The 25,186-nt window shown below is 34.8% G+C and overlaps 1 long non-coding RNA gene across 7 annotated transcripts in view; it reads right to left on the reverse strand.

Moving 5' to 3' along the window:
- Positions 1-1,696: 1,696 nt before the first annotated feature.
- The window catches only part of LOC123534721 (uncharacterized), an 82,149-nt gene continuing 58,659 nt past the window's right edge, over positions 1,697-25,186 (reverse strand). For 4 of the 7 annotated variants that reach the window (XR_008367297.1, XR_008367296.1, XR_008367291.1 and 1 more), the window contains 3 exons: positions 21,578-21,691; positions 17,518-17,617; positions 1,697-11,668 (listed from right to left, as the gene is read on the reverse strand). This is a non-coding gene — a long non-coding RNA (uncharacterized LOC123534721). Of the gene's footprint in view, positions 11,669-17,517; positions 17,618-21,511; positions 21,692-25,186 lie in introns of all 7 variants that reach the window. The other 3 variants (XR_008367295.1, XR_008367293.1, XR_008367292.1) reach the window with 3 other exon arrangements.

Here is a 25,186-nt window from a genome sequence, read left to right on the forward strand (position 1 = left end):
GAAATGAATTAAAAGAGAAATGCCTATGTTTTAAAATGTTTATGACCTTTCTTTTAATGGATAAATACAATCCTGATATGACAAACGGTATAGCTTTCATGAAAATTATTTCTCTGTAAGGAACTTTTGTTTATTCTAAGAAATTAATGCTGATGTCTGAAGATTATCCTTAAAAGGATATAAAAATACAATTCTGACATGTTTTTAACTATATGTATTTTAAAACAACAGAATGTTTCAAATGTACAAAATATACAAAAAAGTTGCTGAAATCAGACTGACAGACTTTAAGTGTATTTACATGTTGAGGTTTGTGATCAACACAAACTAAAAGATTGTACAATGAAATATAGCCTTTTTTAGTCAGGCTATCAAATTGAATTTTTTTTTTTTGCTTTTTTTTTTAAATAGTTCTGTTAATCAATTAGTGGACTCATTGGTCGAGAGGGCTAAGATGCTTTCCTACGGAGGTGAAGGCCCCTGGTTCGAATCCTGGCTACTCCCATTGCGGTGTGTCCTTGGGCAAGGCACTTTATCACAATTGCCTCAGTCGACCCAGCTGTAAATGGGTACCAGCAAATTGCTGGGGGTGAGGTATAATTGGTTTTAACTGTTCTTAAAATAGGGTCGCAGAAAAGCTCTATAGAGCTTATGTTAATTGTTTCACCAAGCCACAGTAAATAAAACTTACCTTTACCTTTATCTTGGCTCTGATTATCTTGTTTTTGAGAAGAAAAAGGATGGGACATGATTAAATTAATCTATTTAATATTATATATATATATATATATATATATATATATATATATATATATATATAAAATAGCCTCAGGAGTTATCTCATGTGATCAAAACAAAGTTTCTGAATACAGACTAGCCATTTTCATTCACAAGGTCATTCAAAATATGTACCTCACAGAATTCAAAGGGGCACATGCTTACTCCACCTAATGCCCTTTATAAATCTATGATATGGAAATGAATTTAAAAGTAACATGAAAGTTACTATCTCTAAAAGTAATGTAGATATACTGAATTGAAACATGTGTCTTAAATTGGGGGTTATAAATCTAGTTGATAGCATCAGGTCCCATAACTCTGACCAGCATTTTAGCCAAATTATGCCCCCTTTTGGACTTTAATTAAAAAAATATTATTAAAGTTTTGCATGTAAGTACATGCAGCTTTTACTAAAATGCATATTATAGACTTGAAACTTATCTTTCCTTTTTAAAACATCAATTACTAACTTCACTGTATAAAATTCCAAAACTCTGATATGTATTTTGGGCAAATTATGCCCCCTTTATGACTTCTGAATTCTGGTTAAAGTTTTGCTGCAAGTCACATCTGCAGAACAAATGCAGATATTAAATTGAAACTTGACATGTACAGATACTGAATTGAAACTCTATAGATACTTTAACATTTAAAGTAACATTTTCCTGCTTCTGGGACAATGTTTCGAATAGTTGAGCATTGACTGTGCTATCTGTAATGTTACAAGTATTTGTTAAATATCTAGTTTACCATAATATTTCCCAAAAGTTGTTTGCTTCAGATAAAAAGTGCTCGATTGTGCTGACAATTTTCTCAACTTATTAAACCCTTCATTAAAGGTATATTAGATTCAAATTTCATATCTAAAAACATAAACAATAACTTCAGATAGTTTTTGTGAAGGTAAATTTTAGGAGTTTATATCTATTAACAGTACTGTGCATTTAGATTTAATTAAAACAGTACTTAACAGTATAGAAGTGTACTAGGCCTACTGCTAAATTTTTAACAATCAACTATTACTGTATGACATTTCATAATGAATGTAGCTCTATTTGCAACTTTAACTAATTTTTTTTTATCAGAATTTTATACATAATGAGTTAATATATATCAATAAAATTTTTTAGTGAAAGATGGTCTTTGGATATCTTAAAATATGTAGTTACTAATAAATTTTTGGACTTGTAATTAATGGAAAATTTCTCACTAAATAGTAAAGTGTAAAAATCACTAACATGACACCATAGTAGTCCATGGTCAACCATGGTTGAAAAAAGTTGACTATGGTAGACTATGGTCGAACTACCAATCGTCTGTTCTGAAAATGGTCAACTATGGCTAATCTTATCTCACCATAGTCGACCATGACTGATGGTGGTCCTAACCATGTTTTACCATCAAAAACTATGATGACTATGGTTGATCATGGTCATCATTTCGTCTGGTTGATGTTATACCCGTCACTGTTATTTACAACCCAAAGCTTACAGAAAATTGGAAAAGTCTAATTATTACATTTCCTTTTCTATTAGCTTTTTACATTGCACAGTCATAGGTCATATGTCGACCTTGAAGCTTTGATGGTAGAGGAAGACCTAAGGTGCCTCCTTGTGTATTATTTCTGTTACATAAGTCCTGTAGTGCTTTTATGTCTTAGCCCTTATCATACTAAATTTTTATAATGAACTTGTCCATCTTCAGTTTGAACAGTGCCATTAACTGTTTCAGGGGGTGCTTACCAAAAAGATACTGACTGAATAGCAAACAGTGCAGATCATGGTCAGACTGCACAGATGTCAAACAGTGCAGATCATGGTCAGCCGGCACATTAGTGCAGTCTGACTGTGATCTGCACTGGTTGCAAAGGCATCTAACTACATGTAATTGTGTCCAGCATGACAAGTGTTAGTATTGGTAAAATCAAGTTAAATGTAAAAAGCAATCCATAAGGATTACTTAGGCACTCATAAAAATCACCGTTTCTGTCTGGGAAACATTAATTGAAACAGCCATGCAGTAAAAACGACTTTATTCAGCATTGGATGAGCGCGAAACTATTGTAACTGTCAGCCCTTGAATTTGTTATTCTTTCCTCATTTAATGTAGAATTTTAAGAAGAAAAAATGTTTCTAAACAAGAGCTTCCTGCAAGACTGCCAATGATTGACCATTTGGTTGCTTCTTAGTCAAATAAGGGCTTTTGCATGGTAATACTTGTGTAACTTGAGCTAGTTGAAGAATAGTCCGAGCTATTGTACTCACCTTGGTGGCATCTGATGAACATCACACCTTGGTTCATGTTTTGCATGCAAGTATGTATAATCATTTAAAGGCATATAGCATTGAAACTTATTTGTTCTTGTTGTAGGTCAATAACCAACCTCACAGGATCAAGTCCCATAACTCTTGATATGTATTTTGGTAAAATTATGCCGCCTGTGGTACATTCAAAAAGTAATGCAGATATTGAATTGGAAGTGAAACTTCACGTGTCTTTGGGGTTATAAAACTAGGTCATCACACATCAAATTCCATTCTTCTTCTTGTCGTTCGCGATCAAATTCCATGACTTTGACATTTATTTCGGACAAATTATGCCCCATATTGGACTTATAAAATGTAGGTTAATTATAGTTTTGCATGCAAGTTAAAACTAGTGCAGCTATAGGATTGAAACTTCATAGATATTTTAACAATTAGGGTAGTATTCCTGCATCTAGGACAAGAATTTGAATAGTAGTGGTTAGATGTCTTAATAATTAAAGGTCCATTACTAAGGGAAAGTGAGTTGGCAATTTTTTTCATAGCCAGTGCATAGACTTCTGCAAGACACTAAATAATGAAAATTGGCAGGTCAAAATTTACAGAAGGTCTTTGGAACTCAAAGAAATGTATGTGTATTATGTTGAAATTTCAATGAATCGACAGAATGACCCCCCAGGTCTTTTTAACTTTCTTCATACTTCATAGAAAAATAATTGTACATATACTGCGATTTATTTCGAATTTCTACATACCAACTTTCATTTTCCAATAAAATGAAATAGTTTCTGTGCTTTTTAAAAGAAATTAAAATGTTCACTTTCCTTAGTATTGGACCTTTAAACAGCTCTTGTAACAATTTGATACAGATTAAAAATTTTGAAACAGCAAAGCTGACAATTTGCTTGCAAAACTTCAACAACCAAACTTCTAGTCAAAAATGGGGCAAAATAGATATTATCATTCAAACATTTTCTACATAACCAGCCATGTTGCTTGTCAAAAATATTTACAAAGATTGACCCCTTTCATTTATTTATTTATTTTACATTTAAGTATCAAATCATAAAAGTTGCTTAGTTCACAGCCATAATTATGCTAATAAGCCATAATTACAATTAATTAGGTTAATGACAAGCAGTATGATAGCAATTTTCTGCATAGACCATATATCAACATGCTGATTAATCGGATTACAGTCATAGTGTATTAAGAATCAGCATGTGGGTATTTGGTTTATGCAGACAGAATGTAGTAAAATGGTTTTCATTCATTACTGACCTTCTTTTTCAAATTCAAGGTTTGATATATATATTCATTTTAGTGGCTTTTCAAAAAGCCTAATTTTTCTCTTGGCAAAATATATGTCATTCAAGGCAGCTCACAAAAACAGTAACAAAACTGAATTTTTTTTTGTAATGTTGTAATACAAAAGTGTTTCGGAAAGTGTATGTGGAATATTCTCCCATGCTGTGCAGTTTAACAAATATTAAACTGGGTTTTATTTGTTTTGTTATTTTCAACCCAAAGTGTCGAAGTCCATGTAAATGTAGATATTCACGGAGTAGTTTTAACATACATGAAATCTTATCAAGCCCTTCAGGTTTTGATGTCCATTTTCTTTTTTCAAGCGCCATTCATTTAGTACTTAGTTTTTTTTTTGTTAATTATCCTCTTCAAAATCTATATTACTGACTAAAATCCACCTTGAATTGCATAATAGCAATCAAATTAACCAATAAAAATTTAACATACAACAGAACAATCTATGGTACTAGTCAAAAAAATGTTTTAACAAGGTTATCTAAACAGATGTTTTCATCTCCATTAGAAGAAGTTCTTTTATTAGTCTACCATACTTGTTATCTAACCTGGTCTGCAAACCAGTGGTCTGTAGATTGTACCCCCTGGTCTGTTAACTGACTGGTCAGTAGTCTGTGGTCTGGTCAGTGTTTTGTTTTCACCCCAAGATTTATCTGGGAAACAAGTCAATAGTCCATACTTCCGTTGTTTTTTCCAACTAGTCAAATGTAGGAATGAAATATAGATTGAGCATATGTAAACATTTATGAATTTAGATAAAAATGGTTTTTTTCAATTAACACATTGGACACTGATGGCCCTAGATTTCCCACTTGAGTCTCACAGCTAAACTGAACAATTTTGGTAAAGAGTCACCCAAGAAACATTTCTGTGAAATTACTTCAAAATTTGGCCAGCAATTTCTGAGAAGATTTTAGAAAATATGCCAAAGAAAGAAAATTAGCTAGGCCCTGCCAGTCATGATTTTAGAAAATTCACCATAACGAGAGAACTGGGTAGAGGGTCACCCAAGGAATATTGCTGTAAAATTATTGCAAAATCAGGCCAGCTGTTTCAGAGTAGAAGATTTTCAAAGTTTCCTATATAGCCATCCAGGGAAAACTAGCCCCGTGATAAATCAAGAAAAACTAGTGAGCTAGTTTTGACCTAGATTATTCAGTTTCAAACACGACTTAGATTTCCTAGTGACAAATGTTCTGAGAAAGTTTCAGGAAGATCAAATAGAAAATGAGACCTCCCAAGACTTAGTGTAAAAAACTTTTTCTCTAATTTTACCTAATGACCTAGTTTTCAACCTCTCTTTTACGATTTATGATGATCAAGCAGAAAATGCAGCCTCTAGAGTGTCAATGAGGTTTTTCTATGATTTAACTTATTAACTTAGTTTCTGACATCTGGAAACCAAGTTTTGAACCTGATCTAAACTTCATATTGATATTCTGACAAAGCTTTATGAAAATCAAGTAAAGAATGTGGCATGACCATGCAAACATTATGACAAAGCTTTATGAAAATCAAGTAAAGAATGTGGCATGACCATGCAAACATTATGACAAAGCTTTATGAAAATCAAGTAAAGAATGTGGCATGACCATGCAAACATTCTGACAAAGCTTTATGAAAATCAAGTAAAGAATGTGGCATGACCATGCAAACATTCTGACAAAGCTTTATGAAAATCAAGTAAAGAATGTGGCATGACCATGCAAATATTCTGACAAAGTTTTATGAGTAGGGTGTAGGAAATGTGGCCTCTAGAGTGTTAGCAAAGTTTTCAAATTAGTTGACTTCATGACCTAGTGTTTCATACTCAATGCCCCTTGTCCAGATTTTATTGACGGTTAGCATTCTTATCCATTTTCATTAAGATCTGGACAAAATTGTGACCTCTAGTTAAATTGTTGATGACAGACAATGATGACAGACTACAGACACAGGTTGAACATAATGGCTCATTGGGAACTTTTTGTGCTCTGGCAATCTAAGCAAATGCAACCAACGACCTTATTATAATAATTCTACCTTTAATTTTACCAACATACTGCCTGGAAACCCCAAACAATAATGGAAATAACGTAACTGCAACATGCAAAATATCAAGTTGGCACTGAACAACATTAAATGTTCTTCCTTTGTAATTCTTTCTACTCTTGTTCAATATAATAAAACAACTAATTACCTTTAAATTGGTCATTGGGTTTAAATTATTCAACCTTGGAAAATGACTATTGACCACCATCAGTATCCTATTACCAATGCCTTTGTCTCCATCAATAGTTATCTGATGAGGCTCTATAGTGATTTATTTGGCTGTATAATTTTAACCATTGGCCACTTAAGTTGATACATGTACAGTTTTGCCAGAGGACCAAAAGTCAATAATATATACCCATTGAATGACTTGCTAGTCAATAGTCCAGACTATTGTCAGAGGGCCAAAGGTCAATGGTACATACCCATTGAAAGACTTGCTAGTCAATAGTCCAAACTATTGTCAGAGGGCCAAAGTTCAATGGTACATACCCATTGAATTACTTGCTAGTCAATAGTCCAAACTATTGCCAGAGGACCAAAGGTCAATGGTACAGACCCACTGAATTACTTGCTAGTCAATAGTCCAAACTTTTTTCAGAGGACCAAAGGTCAATGGTACATTCCCATTGAATTACTTGCTAGTCGATAGTCCAAACTATTGCCAGAGGACCAAAGGTCAATGGTACATACCCACTGAATTACTTGCTAGACAATAGTCCAAACTATTGTCTGAGGTCCAAAGGTCAATGGTACATACCCAGTGAATTACTTACTAGTCCATAGTCCAAACTATTGTCTGAGGTCTAAAGGTCAATGGTACATACCCACTGAATTACTTGCTAGTCAATAGTCCAAACTATTGTGTGAGGTCCAAAGGTCAATGGTACATACCCAGTGAATTACTTGCTAGTCAATAGTTCAAACTATTGTCTGAGGTCCAAAGGTCAATGGTACATACCCAGTGAATTACTTGCTAGTCAATAGTCCAAACTATTGTCTGAGGTCCAAAGGTCAATGGTACATACCCATTGAATTACTTGCTAGTCAATAGTCCAAACTATTTTCAGAGGACCAAAGGTCAATGATACATACCCATTGAATTACTTGCTAGTCAATAGTTCAAACTATTGCCAGAGGACCAAAGGTCAATGGTACAGACCCACTGAATTACTTGCTAGTCAATAGTCCAAACTATTGCCAGAGGACCAAAGGTCAATGGTACAGACCCACTGAATTACTTGCTAGTCAATAGTCCAAACTATTTTCAGAGGACCAAAGGTCAATGGTACATTCCCATTGAATTACTTGCTAGTCGATAGTCCAAACTATTTTCAGAGGACCAAAGGTCAATGGTACATTCCCATTGAATTACTTGCTAGTCGATAGTCCAAACTATTGCCAGAGGACCAAAGGTCAATGGTACATACCCACTGAATTACTTGCTAGACAATAGTCCAAACTATTGTCTTAGGTCCAAAGGTCAATGGTACATACCCAGTGAATTACTTACTAGTCCATAGTCCAAACTATTGTCTGAGGTCTAAAGGTCAATGGTACATACCCAGTGAATTACTTGCTAGTCAATAGTCCAAACTATTGTCTGAGGTCCAAAGGTCAATGGTACATACCCAGTGAATTACTTGCTAGTCAATAGTCCAAACTATTGTCTGAGGTCCAAAGGTCAATGGTACATACCCACTGAATTACTTGCTAGTCAATAGTCACAAAACTATTGTCTGATGTCCAAAGGTCAATGGTACATACCCACTGAATTACTTGCTAGTCAATAGTCCAAACTATTGTCTGAGGTCCAAAGGTCAATGGTACATACCCACTGAATTACTTGCTAGTCAATAGTCCAAACTATTGCCAGAGGACTAAAGGTCAATGGTACATACTCACTGAATTACTTGCTAGTCAATAGTCCAAACTATTGCCAGAGGACCAAAGGTCAATGGTACATACCCATTGAATTACTTGCTAGTCAATAGTCCAAACTATTGCCAGAGGACCAAAGGTCAATGGTACAGACCCACTGAATTACTTGCTAGTCAATAGTCCAAACTTTTTTCAGAGGACCAAAGGTCAATGGTACATTCCCATTGAATTACTTGCTAGTCGATAGTCCAAACTATTGTCTGAGGTCTAAAGGTCAATGGTACATACCCAGTGAATTACTTACTAGTCCATAGTCCAAACTATTGTCTGAGGTCTAAAGGTCAATGGTACATACCCACTGAATTACTTGCTAGTCAATAGTCCAAACTATTGTCTGAGGTCCAAAGGTCAATGGTACATACCCAGTGAATTACTTTCTAGTCAATAGTCCAAACTATTGTCTGAGGTCCAAAGGTCAATGGTACATACCCACTGAATTACTTGCTAGTCAATAGTCCAAACTATTGTCTGAGGTCCAAAGGTCAATGGTACATACCCACTGAATTACTTGCTAGTCAATAGTCCAAACTATTTTCAGAGGACCAAAGGTCAATGATACATACCCACTGAATTACTTGCTAGTCAGTAGTCCAAACTATTGCCAGAGGACCAAAGGTCAATGGTACAGACCCACTGAATTACTTGCTAGTCGATAGTCCAAACTATTTTCAGAGGACCGAAGGTCAATGGTACATTCCCATTGAATTACTTGCTAGTCGATAGTCCAAACTATTTTCAGAGGACCGAAGGTCAATGGTACATTCCCATTGAATTACTTGCTAGTCGATAGTCCAAACTATTGCCAGAGGACCAAAGGTCAATGGTACATACCCACTGAATTACTTGCTAGACAATAGTCCAAACTATTGTCTGAGATCCAAAGGTCAATGGTACATACCCAGTGAATTACTTACTAGTCCATAGTCCAAACTATTGTCTGAGGTCTAAAGGTCAATGGTACATACTCATTGAATTACTTGCTAGTCAATAGTCCAAACTATTGTCTGAGGTCCAAAGGTCAATGGTACATACCCAGTGAATTACTTGCTAGTCAATAGTCCAAACTTTTGTCTGAGGTCCAAAGGTCAATGGTACATACCCAGTGAATTACTTGCTAGTCAATAGTCCAAACTATTGTCTGAGGTCCAAAGGTCAATGGTACATACCCACTGAATTACTTGCTAGTCAATAGTCACAAAACTGTTGTCTGATGTCCAAAGGTCAATGGTACATACCCACTGAATTACTTGCTAGTCAATAGTCCAAACTACTGTCTGAGGTCCAAAGGTCAATGGTACATACCCACTGAATTACTTGCTAGTCAATAGTCCAAACTATTGCCAGAGGACTAAAGGTCAATGGTACATACTCACTGAATTACTTGTTAGTCAATAGTCCAAACTATTGCCAGAGGACCAAAGGTCAATGGTACATACCCACTGAATTACTTGCTAGACAATAGTCCAAACTATTGTCTGATGTCCAAAGGTCAATGGTACATACCCATTGAATTACTTGCTAGTCAATAGTCTAAACTATTGTCTGAGGTCCAAAGGTCAATGGTACATACCCAATGAATAACTTGCTTAACAATAGTCCAAACTATTGTCTGATGTCCAAAGGTCAATGGTACATACTCATTGAATTACTTGCTAGTCAATAGTCCAAACTATTGTCTGAGGACCAAAGGTCAATGGTACATACCCATTGAATTACTTGCTAGTCAATAGTCCAAACTATTGTCTGAGGACCAAAGGTCAATGGTACATACCCAATGAATTACTTGCTAGTCAATAGTCCAAACTATTGTCTGAGGTCCAAAAGTTTTGACTATTGATTGGCAAGTCATTCAATAAGTGCTTTATTATACAGCATAAGAAATTAATTTTCACACTTCCATTTTTAAATGTTTGACTTATTTATCAGTAAAAACATGTTTGATTATAAACCATTCATACTGCAGTGGTATTATACAACTAATTTTGACTTTAGCCAAGCAAACTTTAGTGTTGAACTATATATAGACTGGCCAACAGCACAAACTATGGACCAGCAATTTATACAATAGGGTTATTAAAACAGTAGCTTGATCTTGGATGCAGTATTCGGCTTGAGGGAATTTTGCCAAGTCGAATAACACGAGGTGCACACAAGCGCTAAGTGCCATCAAACTTGGAAGAATCCATGAGAGCCAAATACAAATTCCAGATCTAGCTACAGTTACAATGACCCTTTTATTATATACCTCCACCTTTTGTTATCGAACAAAATCCTCAATGTTTTAACAGTTTATCTATGTTAAAAAAGAACAGAGTATAGTTTCTATGTGCGCTATCTATAGAAATGTGTCAGGTCATGCATATTAAATGAAAGTAGTCCAGCAACATGCAATACAAAAAGGACAATAAGGATTTTTTTCTGCCTGTTCATATTTAATTGTAAAATACAAGCTGTAAGTTTGACAGAATTTATACAGGTATATAATAAAAGGAATTATGTAATAATAAATAATGTATCATGTAGTTTCCAGATTCTTCAGTTTACGAAAAAAATTGCTCAAAATTTTCAAAAGTAAAAGTTAGAAAAGCATCATTTCCAGTTTTAATTATTACTCTTAAGCAGTAAACTTCAAGAATACAGATGGAATAGATCAGCTTGCCAAAAACTAGGAAGTCACTTACAATATTTTTGTGGTTAATAACTCAACTGCTCAAACTTACAAAAGTCATGCAATACAGTTGAAAGTAAAAATAAGTCATATAGCTAGGATCTATATAACTCTTGACATAATTAACAATTTTCTTTGTAAAAGTCCATCTAATGTGTTTTAACATATGTTACGGTTGAAAAAGCTGTTTCTTGTCAAATAAGGAAGTTTTTTGCACTTCCTGAAAACATTTAAAAAAGCAACCACTGTAATCTTGCATATCTTAAAGTCATGATAAAGTCACTTCATAAGTATTTAATATATATAAAAAAAATATTTTTAACATAAAAATCTTTATTTCATTTTGTCATACAAACTTGTCTCCAATACAGTTATTTTCCAGATCTTAATGTGTTGATAAAAAAACAAAACAGAGAAAAGCCTTTGACTGAAAGCAGTATACATGTAGTCTTAAGTCAATGTCACATTTTTAAACTTAAATCTTAAAAAAGATTCTAAGATCAGCTGATGGTATCTCCAGACTAGAATCTTGGGCAGAATGTCACCACTCTTGAACGTAAAATCATCTTGCCAACTTGTCTGATTGTGTTGGTCCTATATTTAGAATGTCTGGGGATGCTGGCTGATACTGCAAATCTGTAACCACAGTATATACATGTACCTGAAAAAAATTGGCACGAGTATGAAATAAAACAGAATCATAAAATATTGTCACCATACAATTTTGTGTTTTTTGGCTGTTTAATGCAGACATATGACGTTCTAATAATCTAATATCCCCTAAGAACAACAAGGATTTCTAAGTTAATATCTATTAGTGAAGTAATAGCTTTCTTGCAAAAATGAAATATAAATGGTTACACTAGAATGATCATTTAACAATAAAATCTGAACGTCCATTCTACAGATAGAGAAGCAACTCCAATTTAAACATGTCGGCGCAGTTCAACTTTTTATACTTTTTGGTATTATCATTATTTTGCTTTCAAAATGAAGGAGGCATGTTTTATACTGTCTTAAATCGCACTGAAATGTCCACTTGAGATAACTAATTTTCGAAATCAGACGTTAATCAGACGTTAAACAAATGCACATAAGATCAAAAGTCTATGTCGTTAGGGTTAAATTAAATTGCATGGTACTGAAATTTAAATATCGGGACAATAACTAAGCTGTTATGCTCAAATGATTAGTTAATGATATACATCTTGAACAAAATATCGCCTTTTTCAATATGTGTCAATCATGTGTATATTGACCACATACCTTTTATGTCGGCAATTTGGACAACAGATATGTTACAACATCTATTCACTTCAAATACTCAGGTGTCTAATGCATGTTCCTGAACGACTATAGACAGTTTGAATGTTTAATGATATGATTATCAAAATAACATTTATTTATTAACGAAATAAACATATTGTAGAAAATAAAATAAGATGATGTTCAACTGCCACCGTGTTTCAAGTTGTTTTTAACAGATACGTTATGAAGTGTTTCATTTGGCATACATTTATATTGCATTTAACTAGAAATGTTACTGGACAGTGTAGTAGAACACGTGTTTAACTTTGTATCCGAGTTAAAGTATTCATCTTTTAGTCCAGATTTCATATTTTTCACTTGAGAAAACATATTAAAAACAGATACGTTACAAACAACAGATACGTTATACGAATGTGCTATAAAAGTGTAAAAATGTTTGAATTGTTTGAATAATCATCACCTTAACTTAAAGTTTTAGAAAATAGTTGATTACGGTTTTATTATTGATATCTGGAGTCAACTAGAGCTATCACTAAAGGTGATGAATGTACCCCCCGCATGCACTGACACAGTACATTGCAATTTGACGCACACAAGATTGCATAATTATGTGGACTGTATATATATAGACTGTATGTATACAGTATAGTAACAAAAAACAAAGTCCCATAACTATGCAGAATATTTATCTAAAAGAATGTAACATGCACCATGCACAACTAGGGTTGGTACTGATCACTTGTGTGAAGTTTCATTAAATTGTGTGCAAGGGTTTGGTAGATTAGGCACGCACAAGACTGCATATGCAGACTGTATGTACATAGTATGTTTACAAGAAACAAAGTCCCATAACTCTGCAATTTTTGTCACTGAAAGAACCTAACATGTCCCGTGCACAACTACTGTTGTTACTGATCACTTGTGTGAAGTTTCATTAAACTGTGTCAAGGAGATGAGGAGAGATGGTGCGCACAAGATTGTGTCTATGTATATAGTATAGTAACAAAATACAAAGTCCCTTAACTATGCAAAAAGTTTTTCTAAAAGAACCTAACATGCCCCATGCACAACTACTGTTGGTACTGATCACTTTGTGAAGTTTCATTAAATTGTGTCAAGGGGATGAGGAAGATGGTGCACACAAGTTTGTGTCTATGTATATAGAATAGTAACAAAAAAACAAAGTCCCATAACTCTGCAAATTTTTTTTCTAAAAGAACCTAACATGCCCCATGCACAACTACTGTTGGTACTGATCACTTGTGTGAAGTTTCATTAAATTGTGTCAAGGGGATGAGGAGAGATGGTGCGCACAAGATTGTGTCTATGTATATAGTATAGTAACAAAAAACAAAGTCCCATAACTCTGCAATTTTTTTTTCTAAAAGAACCTAACATGTCCCATGCACAACTACTGTTGGTACTGATCACTTGTGTGAAGTTTCATTAAATTGTGTCAAGGGGATGAGGAGAGATGGTGCGCACAAGATTGTGTCTATGTATATAGTATAGTAACAAAAAAAACAAAGTCCCATAACTCTGCAAATTTTTTTTCTAAAAGAACCTAACATGCCCCATGCACAACTACTGTTGGTACTGATCACTTGTGTGAAGTTTCATTAAATTGTGTCAAGGGGATGAGGAGATATGGTGTGCACAAGATTGTGTCTATGTATATAGTATAGTAAAAAACAAAACAAAGTCCCATAACTCTGCAAATTTTTTTTCTAAAAGAACCTAACATGCCCCATGCACAACTACTGTTGGTACTGATCACTTGTGTGAAGTTTCATTAAATTGTGTCAAGGGGATGAGGAGAGATGGTGCGCACAAGATTGTGTCTATGTATATAGTATAGTAACAAAAAAACAAAGTCCCATAACTCTGCAAATTTTTTTTATAAAAGAACCTAACATGCCCCATGCACAACTACTGTTGGTACTGATCACTTGTGTGAAGTTTCATTAAATTCTGTCAAGGGGATAAGGAGAGATGGTGCGCACAAGATTGCGTCTACGGACAGACGGACAGACAGACGGACAGACGGACAGACAGACAGACAATCTGAAACCAGTATACCCCCCCTTACAACTTTGTTGTCGGGGGGTACAATAAGACATCATAAATATTGAATAAAACAGATACGTTACAATTTCTATTTTTTATGTTAGATGTTCAAATTGAAGTTTTTCTATACAAAAAATAAACATTTCCTTTATTTCCTATGTAAAATCAAGTGACCCCTTGGGCTGGGTCAATCTTGACCCCGGGGGGTCATAATTTGAATAAATTTTGTAGAGGTCCACTAGACAATGCTTACATGTCAAATATCTAAGATCTAGGCCTTCTGGTTTATTTTTAGAAAAATTTTGAAGATTTTCCTATGTAAAATCAAGTGACCCCTGGGGCAGGGACAATTTTGACACCGGGGGTCATGATTGAACAAATTTTGTAGAGGTCCATTAGGCAATGCTACATGTCAAGTATCTAAACTCTAGGCCATCTGGTTTATTTTTTAAATTTTTTTGAAGATTTTCCTATGTAGAATCAAGTGACCCCTGGGGAGGGGTCAATTTTGACCCCCAGGTCATGATTTGAACAACTTTAGTAGAGGTCAACTAGGCAATGCTACACGTCAAATATCTAAGCTCTAGGGGTTCTGGTTTTTGAGAAGAAGATTTTTTAAAATTTTGCAATGTAAAATCAAGTGACCCGTGGGGCGGGGTCAATTTTGACCCCGGGGTCATGATTTGAATAAATTTGGTAGAGGTCCACTAGGCAATACTTCACACCAAATATCTAAGCTCTAGGGCTTCTGGTTTTTGAGAAGAAGATTTTTAAAGTTTTTCCTTTCTGTTGCCATGGCAACCAGAGTTCTGCATGGAATTCAATTCTTTGAACAATTTTGAAAGGGGGCCACCCAAGGATCATTCCTGTGAAGTTTGGTGTAATTCTGGCCAGTAGTTTTCAAGAAGAAGATTTTTTTAGAAATTGTTGACGGACGACGCACAACTGATGACAGACATCAAGCGGACACAATAGCTTACCTTGTCACTTCGTGACAGGTGAGCTAAAAACAGGTGACCATCCTTGCCGAAATGTAAAGTGGTTGCAAAGGTATGTCTCCTAGTTTTAAACCATTGTCTAAAATTGGTCAAAGTCAGTAGGGGTGGTATACTCAATAAGTACTATCAGCATGTGAAGTTTGAAGGTCCTGGGTGCAGTGGTTCGCGAGTAAAGTGCCTTCATGCAAAAAGTTAACGTTGTGACTAACGAACGAACGGACGGACAGTTGAAAACTAATATGCCTCCCTTCGGGGGCATAATAAACAAGAGGGTCATGATGACCCTGAATCGCTCACCTGAGTAATATAAGCTACATGTTTCAAATGTCAAAGTGATGATTTTTAGAATTTTTTTGGAAGATTTTCTGATGTACAATGAAGTAACCCATGGGGCGGGGCCAATTTTCCCCCGGGGGTCATGATTTGAACAAAGTTTGTAGAAGTTTACTAGGCAATATTCCATATCAAATATCTAAGATCTAGGCCTTCTGGTTTATTTTAAGCAAATTTATGAAGGTTTCTCTATGTACAATCAAGTAACCCCTCGGCTGGGTCAATTTGACCCTGTGGGGGTCAAGATTTGAACAAATTTTGTAGAGGTCCACTAGGCAATGCAACAAGTCAAATATCTAAGCTCTAGGCCTTCTGGTTTATTTTTAATAAATTTTGAAGATTTTCTACGTACAATCAAGTAATCCCATGGGGTGGGGTCAATTTGACCCCTGGAGTCATGATTTGAACAAATTTTGTAGAAGTCTACTAGGCAATGCTACATGTTAAATATCTAAGATCTAGGCCTTCTGGTTTATTTTAAGAATTTTTTTTAAGATTTTCCTTAGTAAAATCAAGTGACCCCTGGGGCAGGGTCAATTTTGACCCCAGGGGCCACGATTTGAACAAATTTTATAGAGGTCTAATAGGCAATGCTACAAATGAAATATCTAAACTCTAGGCCTTCTGGTTTATTTTTAAAAAGTTTTTGAAGATTTTTCTAAGTAAATCAAGTGACCCTTGGGGAGGGGTCAATTTTGAACCCGGGGTCATGATTTGAACAAATGTTGTAGAGGTCCACTAGTTAATGCTACATGTGAAATATCTAAGGTCTAGGCTTTCTGGTTTATTTTTAGAAAATTTTTGAAGATTTTCCTATGTAAAATCAAGTGACCCCTGGTGCGGGGTCAATTTTGACCCCAGGTCATGATTTGGACAACTTTAGTAGAGGTCCACTAGGCAATGCTCCATATCAAATATCTAAGCTCTAGGCTTCTGGTTTTTGAGAAGATATTTTTGAGATTTTCCTATGTAAACTCAAGTGACCCCTGGGGCGGGGTCAATTTTGACCCCGGGGGTCATGATTTGAACAAATTTTGTAGAGGTCCACTAGGCAATGCTACATGTCAAATATCTAAGCTCTAGGCCTTCTGGTTTATTTTTAGAAAATTTTTGAAAATTTTCCTATGTAAAATCAAGTGACCTCTGGGGCGTTGGTCAATTTTGACCCCCGGGTCATGATTTGAACAAACTTGGTAGAGGTCCACTAGGCAATGCTTCACACCAAAAATCTAAGCTCTAGGGATTCTGGTTTTTGAGAAGAAGATTTTTTAAGATTTTCCTATGTAAAATCAAACGACCCCTGGGGCGAGGTCAATTTGATCCCGGGGTCATGATTTGAACAAACTTGGTAGAGGTCCACTAGGCAATGCTTCACACCAAATATCTAAGCTCAAGGGCTTCTGGTTTTTGAGGAGAAGATTTTTATAGTTTTTCCTTATGGTTGCCATGGGAACTAGAGTTCTGCATGGAACTCAATTCTTTGAACAATTTTGAAAGGGGGCCACCCAAGGATCATTCCTGTTAAGTTTGGTGAAATTCTACCCAGTAGTTTTCAAGAAGATTTTTACAAATTGTTGACGCACATCGGACGACGGACATCAAGCAGTCACAATAGCTCACCTTGTCACTTCGTGACAGGTGAGCTAAAAAAATTAACCAATACAAATGCAGACCTTATTCTTTGAATAGCTGAGCTAAAATTCAGCTGTATGTCTTTGTACCTTGGACACTGTGTTATATTGCTGTATGAACATATTATCAGTTTGTACAGATTCAATTCCTTATATTTGTTGTCATACTGATAAAATTAATGATGTTGTTAACAGACTGTGCATCAAATTACCTGTTCCAAGAAGCTGCTGAACTCTGATGTTTCAATGAATGTCTTAAGAACTTGTACCTGCTGTATCTTGTCTTTCCCGAGGTCATTTCTTTTCTTTTTCCTGTAAGACAATCTTAAACAATATAACCAAGAAAGAGTTTAACTGCAAGAATTATCTCATATGCATATTTCACCCTTTATTAAATGTGAAATCCTTGAAACATTAAAGCAACTGGCAACAATGTATGAAGCCCAGTTTGTGACTTATATGTGCCCTTTTCCCGTATTGGCAAACTAATTTAATTTCTATACAATATTATTATAAGAACAGGAGCTGTCTGTAAGACCACCAATACTTGACTATTAAGACTGTTGTCCCAGAAGTAGGAATAAGTATGGTAAAATATCTAGAGTTTCAATCCAGTAACTTGCATGCAAAACATGACCAGGATTTCTAAGTCCCAAACGGGATGGGGGGCATGATTTGGCCAAAATACTTGATGCTATCACATAGTTTTATTCATGTGAAGAAGTTATCAATTACTTGTAGAAAACAACAGGACTTCGTAGCAGAGTTACAATGATCCCTAGCCTAGGGACATTTTTCACAAAACATTTTGCATGCCAACACAATATCTTCTTCTAAGTAATAGAGCAACATGCTAAAAATGTATGTAAATCAAAACTATGTATCAGATAATTCATTCTTGCATATCAGATGGGGATTTCCAGTATTTTTACCGGTGCTGGAAAAATCCATCTTACACCCCGGGGTGTAAGATGACTCTCATGCTGTAAATGACGTATTACGAACTACATATATACGTAGAAGATTTATAAATTTTATTTAAAAAACGGAATAAAAATTCAATACCTTGACAGTTCCTATTGGTTCCTGATAGTATATTTCTCAATTCAAATCACCTTATTTTATAAAAAATTCATAATATTACGCTGCAACTGATAAAACAAAACCGGAACTAAACATTGTTATTTGTTTTGAAACGTCATGACGTCGTTCCTGTTTACGGACGTTGGCTTCCCACGCTTTGTCTAAATATACTGCTATAAGAAATAGTTCTAAAAAGAAAGCCGTTCGATTGATTTTATTTTTATTATTATTTCTTGAAATTGGTATGCAAGAAAAAGATTCTGTCACTGGTTATAGGTGCAGATGGAAATATCCAGCTCTCGGGTAACTGTTTAGGTGGTAACTCGGCAGGGAGCCTCGTTACTGCCTAAACAGTTACCCTCGAGGCCGGATATTCCCATCTGTACCTATAACCAGCGAAAGAATCTTATACACAGACGCTGTGTAGTTGAAAACGTCTGGAAATCTACAACTGGTGAGTGCTTTCAAATGCTAATATCTGTATTAACTTTGTTTTTATTTTGAAACTGGTAAGGAAAATAAATAAAAATATAATGAAATATTTTTTCATATTAAATGGAGGTAATTAATAAACAAATGAAATACATGACATTTATATGGTATTAAACAGTTCACAAATGTTAATAGATTTTATATCTACCAATACGAATAATCTTACTTAAAACATAATTTAATCTTTAAATTAGTGGGAAAACTGATATAAATACATATGTATTGTATTTTATCATATAAAAGGGAAGTAATTTCATGTACAAACAGAAAAAGAAAGTTAACTTGGGTGTTTTGACCTTGAATTTATACCTGACATAATGTCTTGTATTGGTGAATATTTATGTCAACTTATTTGAATGTACCCCAATGCAGAAAAAAGTTACAGAGCAGACAAAAAAACAACATAAAAAATCTTCATAGAGGTCTGAGTCTTGCATGCAACAAATCAATTTGTTGTGGTGAATGAAGTTACTTGAATACCCACACACGCAAAGTAAAATTACTGACTAGATAAAAAACAAGAGGGTCATGATGACCCTGAATCGCTCACCTGAGTAATATCAGCCACATGTTTCAAATGGCAAATTGATGCAAAAATATTAGAAAGTAGGTCAGTAGGTCAAATTCATTGTCACTGAAAGCAGTTTTAAGACTGGTGTGCAAAACTGTACATGTCATCCAAATTTCAAGGCTGTATCTTAAAAAACAAGAAAGTAGGTCAGTAGGTCAAGGTCACAGTCAAGTGACTCCTAATCGCTTAGGGTCATCAGGTAATTATAATTAAACAGTCTAGGAAATATGATCTGATCATTTTTGAAGTATTTATTCCTATATAACTCATATAACAAGTGACCCCCAGGGCTGGGCCTCTTTTCACCCCAGGAGCATAATTTGAACAATCTTGCTAGAGATCCACTAGGCAATGCTACATACCAAATATCAAAGGCCTAGGCCTTAAACTTTCAGAAAAGAAGATTTTATTTTTTTCCCTATATAAGTCTAAGTTTAATTTGGGACCCCAGGGCAGGGCCACTTTTCACCCCAGGGACATAATTGGAACAATTTTGGCAGAGGACCACAAGGCAATGAAACATATCAATTACCAAAAGCCTAGGCCTTGCAGTTTCAGGCAAGAAGATTTTTAAAGTTTTTTCCTATGTAAGTCTATGTAAAACTTAAGACCTTGACCTTGAAGCTAGGTGTCTGGGTCTTGTAAAAGACAAATCAATTCAGGTTAGGGAACATTTGTGCCAAGTAATTTTAAAGTCCTTTGATAAAGGCAGAGCTATGAACCGTACAAGAAACCGACTAGGTTAACCTTTGACCTCTATGTGTGACCTTGACCTTGGAGTTAGGGGTCTGGGTCTTGAGCATGACACATCAATATATTTAAGGGAACATTTGTGCCAGGTAGTTTGAAAATCCCTTGACGAATGGCAGAGGTATGGACCAGACATGAAACAGAACCTGTTAACATTTTACCTCTAAGTGTTACCTTGATCTTAGAGCTAGGGGTCTCGATTCTGCACATTACACATGTTCATTATGGGGAACATTTGTGCCAAGTTATTTCAAAATCCCTTCATGGAAGGCAGAGTTATAGACCTGACATGAAGTGTTATGGACAGAAGAACCGACTTACCAACTAAATTCTAAGTAAATTGGTGACATAATTCATATCACATGGTACTTTTAAGTATGAATCATGCAAAAATTATCAAAACTTCAACCTGAAAATTTAATTGGGGGAATAATTGATGAAAGGCTGATGAAAGGTTGGTATGACATTTATGGTCTTAGTTTCATATGATGCCAGTGTTATAAGTAATAACTATTTTAAAGGTAGTCAATCACATTTAAACAACATTTAATGACATTTTTTACTTTTTGTATATTCTGGTAGAGAATTATTTAAGGAACAAAAAGACCGATTACATAGAGTTAGATTCCTATCTGAAATGTATATTTTATTATTTTTATAAAATTTTGTAATTACTCCCCTTTAATATGAAAGTAAATAAAAAGCTGGGTATTTCTTTTTATTTCGATACAATGTCTAGTTTTACATTTGCATTTGATAGACATATCAACTATTGAACAATCTGAACCAAAATGCAAGTTTTAAAGCTGTGTGTAGCTTCTGAATTCATTTATTTCCAATCTATCTTGGTTGCCCAACCAAGATAGGCAAAGGGAGGTAATAATAATTTTTCAAACTTGCGTTTCTAATGAATTCCATCTAAATACATAATTTTTAATGCAAATATTTTACAAATATATTACAATATGTCTAATATTTATACATTTCCTTAGGCAAAGTATGTTTATCAAATTTATACTTATGATAAAATAACTCTATCTTGGTTGGGCAACCAGGATAGGATAATGAAATTTTAAAATACCTCCAGTGAAAATCTAACTTGTATTAAGTGTTAAGTGAACATAAATGAGTGTAAATGATCAGATGCTAAAGTTTCGAACAAATCCGTTACATGGCCAAAATCTGATTATCAACCTTTAAGTCTGAATAAAGCTATCAAGTAATAACAGAGATGAAATAAAGTGTAAGAAAACTTTAGCAACCAAACAACAGATGCAGAAGCCAGAGCCAGAGAGACAAGGATAGCTCACCCTATACTTTGTACAGTCAAGCCTTAAATATTGATATTTTTTAGCAGGTACATTCCATATCCTTACACATGTATCTCTTTTACCCATTTCCTATAACAATTCCTTCAAGGCCATACATGTGGAACACAAATCTGTGCAAAAACATGTGACACACTGCAGAGCTCTACCTTATATATTTCTCTACAAAAGAAAAAATATTTCCTCACATGATTACATAAAAGCAAGTTTTTTAAATGCAAAGAATATAAGACAATATTTACAATTCAAATGTGTTTCCTATAAATGAAAGTCTACATTAATTATATATAACATTTTATAAGCTATTAAGTTGGGAGCAATTAAAGGGTTACAAAGTTCTGCTGGCAGGACCTGATAACATATCTCAGTGTTGTATCAATATTGTGCATTGTAGCACGTGTGATGTGATGCTGTGTTAAAACATGTAATGCTCAAACAGTTGCTTTCCCAGTTTTCAATTTTGTTATTTCTGAGACTGATAGCAGCACTGGACCTAATGAAACAAGTGAAGGAAGAATTACTGATCTGCAATAAAGAAATCCCTGCTATAAAGGGGAAATTACACAAAACAAGAGAGCCATAATGGCTCTAAGTTGCTCACCTCACCTTAACTATGACCTTGAATATATGTGTGTGTCTGTGTTCTGGTTTAATGTCTTTTTCAACAATTTTTCAGTCATATAAATGACGGAGTCTACTTGTAGCAGTGAGCACAATGCCCAATTTTATAGAGCTGCCTCAATGGAATATCACGCCGTAGACACATGGCATGATACCCCACCCAGTCAAATTATATTGACACCGGGCTGACCAGTCCTAGCACTAACCTCTTAATGCTGAGCGCCAAGCAAGAAAGCTACTAGTACTATTTTTTACGTCTTTGGTATGACCCGGCCAGGGATCAAACCCACAACCTCACACACTTGAAGCAGACGCTCTACCACTAGGCTACCGAAGCGGTTGAATATATGTATGACACATTGATCCATGAATGTTAACAAACATGTTTAGTTTAATAAAAAAAAAAACCAAAAAAAAAACAAAAAAAAAACAGAAAACAGGTTCAAGTGCCCATATCTGAACAAATCTGAGATAGGACTATACAAGAAGCTACTGATAAAGTTAAAATTTAGTAGAAAGGGCCAAGACCACGAAGGCTTGAAAGGCCTAAGAAAATTATGAATTCTAAAATTTAACACTTTTTGATAAAATCCATATTTTCTGTAAGTTCAACTATTGATCTCTTATTTGCTAGATATTCTGATGAAATCTTTTGAGTTTTTGTATGAAAACTGCGAGGGGTAATTTGGTACTGAACGGCTATTTTGGATATTTTCACTGGTTTCGCCACATTTCAACGGAAATTTTGAATAGAGCACATGCCTCGACCACAAAATAGCAAGTATTTTTTAAATAACAATTATATTTCGTCCGTACCTGTGGTGACATTTTTGTGGTCGAGGCCTGTGCTCTTGGTGAAAATTGAACTTTTCCGTTGCCTATTTTCACAAGAAACGTGCCCGAACTGATTTGTAGTTCAAGCGTTACGTAGACATAGATCTATTGTGACAATTTACGTGAGAATCTTCTAAAAATTAAGGGGCTTAGATCTACTAATATGGTCAACTTCAAGAAATTATCTATCATTGTGTCTATCCTAAATGGAAATAAAATCTACTTTCAATCAAGAAATTAAAACGATAATCGACTTGCCACTTCCAAAAATTAGTACTCATGGTCAATCTCTAAACTTAGAAATAAAATTAGGTCTACAGTACTTACAAGTTATATGAATATGACGTGATGTAAATGTTCCTTTAAGTTCTTAGTTTCCTAATCCAACAGTTACGCGTCAAAGTTAATCACAGTCACAGTGTAGACATCAATTTCCACTCAGAATCTGTTTTTCTTCGGTGGATTTCAGGCGAAATTCGGAACATACTAATGAAACATAGAGACAAAATCGTATGTTTCATAAGCATGCAACGGTTAAGCTCTGAATGCACTTATTTTAATCCTTATTTTCATAATTCATCCTGAAGTAAAGAGATAACATTCTCCTTCTCATACATACACATTGTATACTATTCCAGGAAGATACCAAGCATCATGACGTGTATACATACTTGATGACGTAGTTTCACTGCGTAATTACTGTCTCATTCACATATTACGCACCATCAATACGATATGCGGCACAATGAACAAAATGTTTTGCTTTTGAATTGCCTAAATGTCTCGAATAATTTTAACGTTTGTAATATAAATTCCATTTTAATACGATGTTTTTTTTTTTATTTGCTTTCTAACTTGTAACTAAAAAAAATCGAAGTTAGTCTCGCTTGTTATGGGATTTGTAGATTTATCTCATTAAGAAAATAGTTCAATAAATGCTTACTCAGTACTGTTTATCCAAGTTTGAAATACAGCCTTCTGCTATAACTTTGTTGCATTTTTCAAAAACTGCAAATTATGTGTAGTACACCTATGTGACCAGTTTTGGGGCAATTATGTTGATGACCTCTTTAAAAATTAATAGGTTGCTATTTTTAGCTTTATTTAGCAGTGCCATGTAGGCGTACATTTACGACATCAGGTTGAAAGAAATGGTACCGGGTATAATTATTTAGAAAATGACAGGAAATGGCTACACTATACATTCCCGGTGCACGGTGTAATTTCCCACCAAACTAGCCAGTACAAATTACAATGTGAACGGCACAGACAATACTGCTACAGTAACTAGCAAAAATCTTTTATTGCCCCTGTCTGACAGGAATTTACATTTGAATATGTTAATATGCTGGTTCCTATTAGTTACTGTAGAAGACATTTTTTATCTTTGAAACATATGAGATGAATACAACGAATTGCTCGAAGTTCACACGCAGACACAACGGAAGGTAGGCTATGTTCGGAAGATATTTACATCGTGTTTCTTACACCCACACTTTGTGTCTTCTCAGTACTTTAAGTAGTTTTTCTGGAATATGGTCATCTTTATTCCTAAAATATTACTAAATTTGAACTCATATTGAGTAGAAAATATGGAATTTATACGTTAGGCCTATAGGTGACCAGGCTCTTTCGATAATGTAGCCTACTTGAATTTGTTTTAACTGGAAAATGAAAAACAATTAGGCGTATTTAAAATGTTTACTAGAACTCTAGTCCACATTCGTTTATTAGATCTGGTAGATCTACCATATGACGTATTTTAGATATCATTTTTAAAAGGTTTAATTTTTTTTTTTTAAAGATGATACAATAATTGGCTAAAATTTTAATTATCCTTCTGTACGCATCCCAATCTTATTCACATAATGTTAAATTACAACTACTCATTTCAATGAAGTGCTAAATGGGCTGATTATAGTTTAGCGGGGATGTGGAATGGAGACATGCCGCCTTGAAAAAAAAACATACGCAAATACACCCTACATGCCTAGTGATTTAATCCAGTGTATACTGCACACACATGGGGCCTTACTATTTGACACAATCATTGCGAGCTTTTAAATTTGTAACAAGAGCCATGTTAGACATGGCTAATCGGGGGGATTATAACTGAAGGCTAAAGTTCCTGGCAAGTTAGTGTCTGAAAGTATTAATTTTGGGTAAAGCTTTGAAGAACCGTTTAGTTGTGGTCCGCATCAG

This window comes from Mercenaria mercenaria, chromosome 15, assembly GCF_021730395.1.
Source record: "Mercenaria mercenaria strain notata chromosome 15, MADL_Memer_1, whole genome shotgun sequence".
In the NCBI taxonomy this organism is placed as follows: Eukaryota; Metazoa; Mollusca; class Bivalvia; order Venerida; family Veneridae; genus Mercenaria; species Mercenaria mercenaria.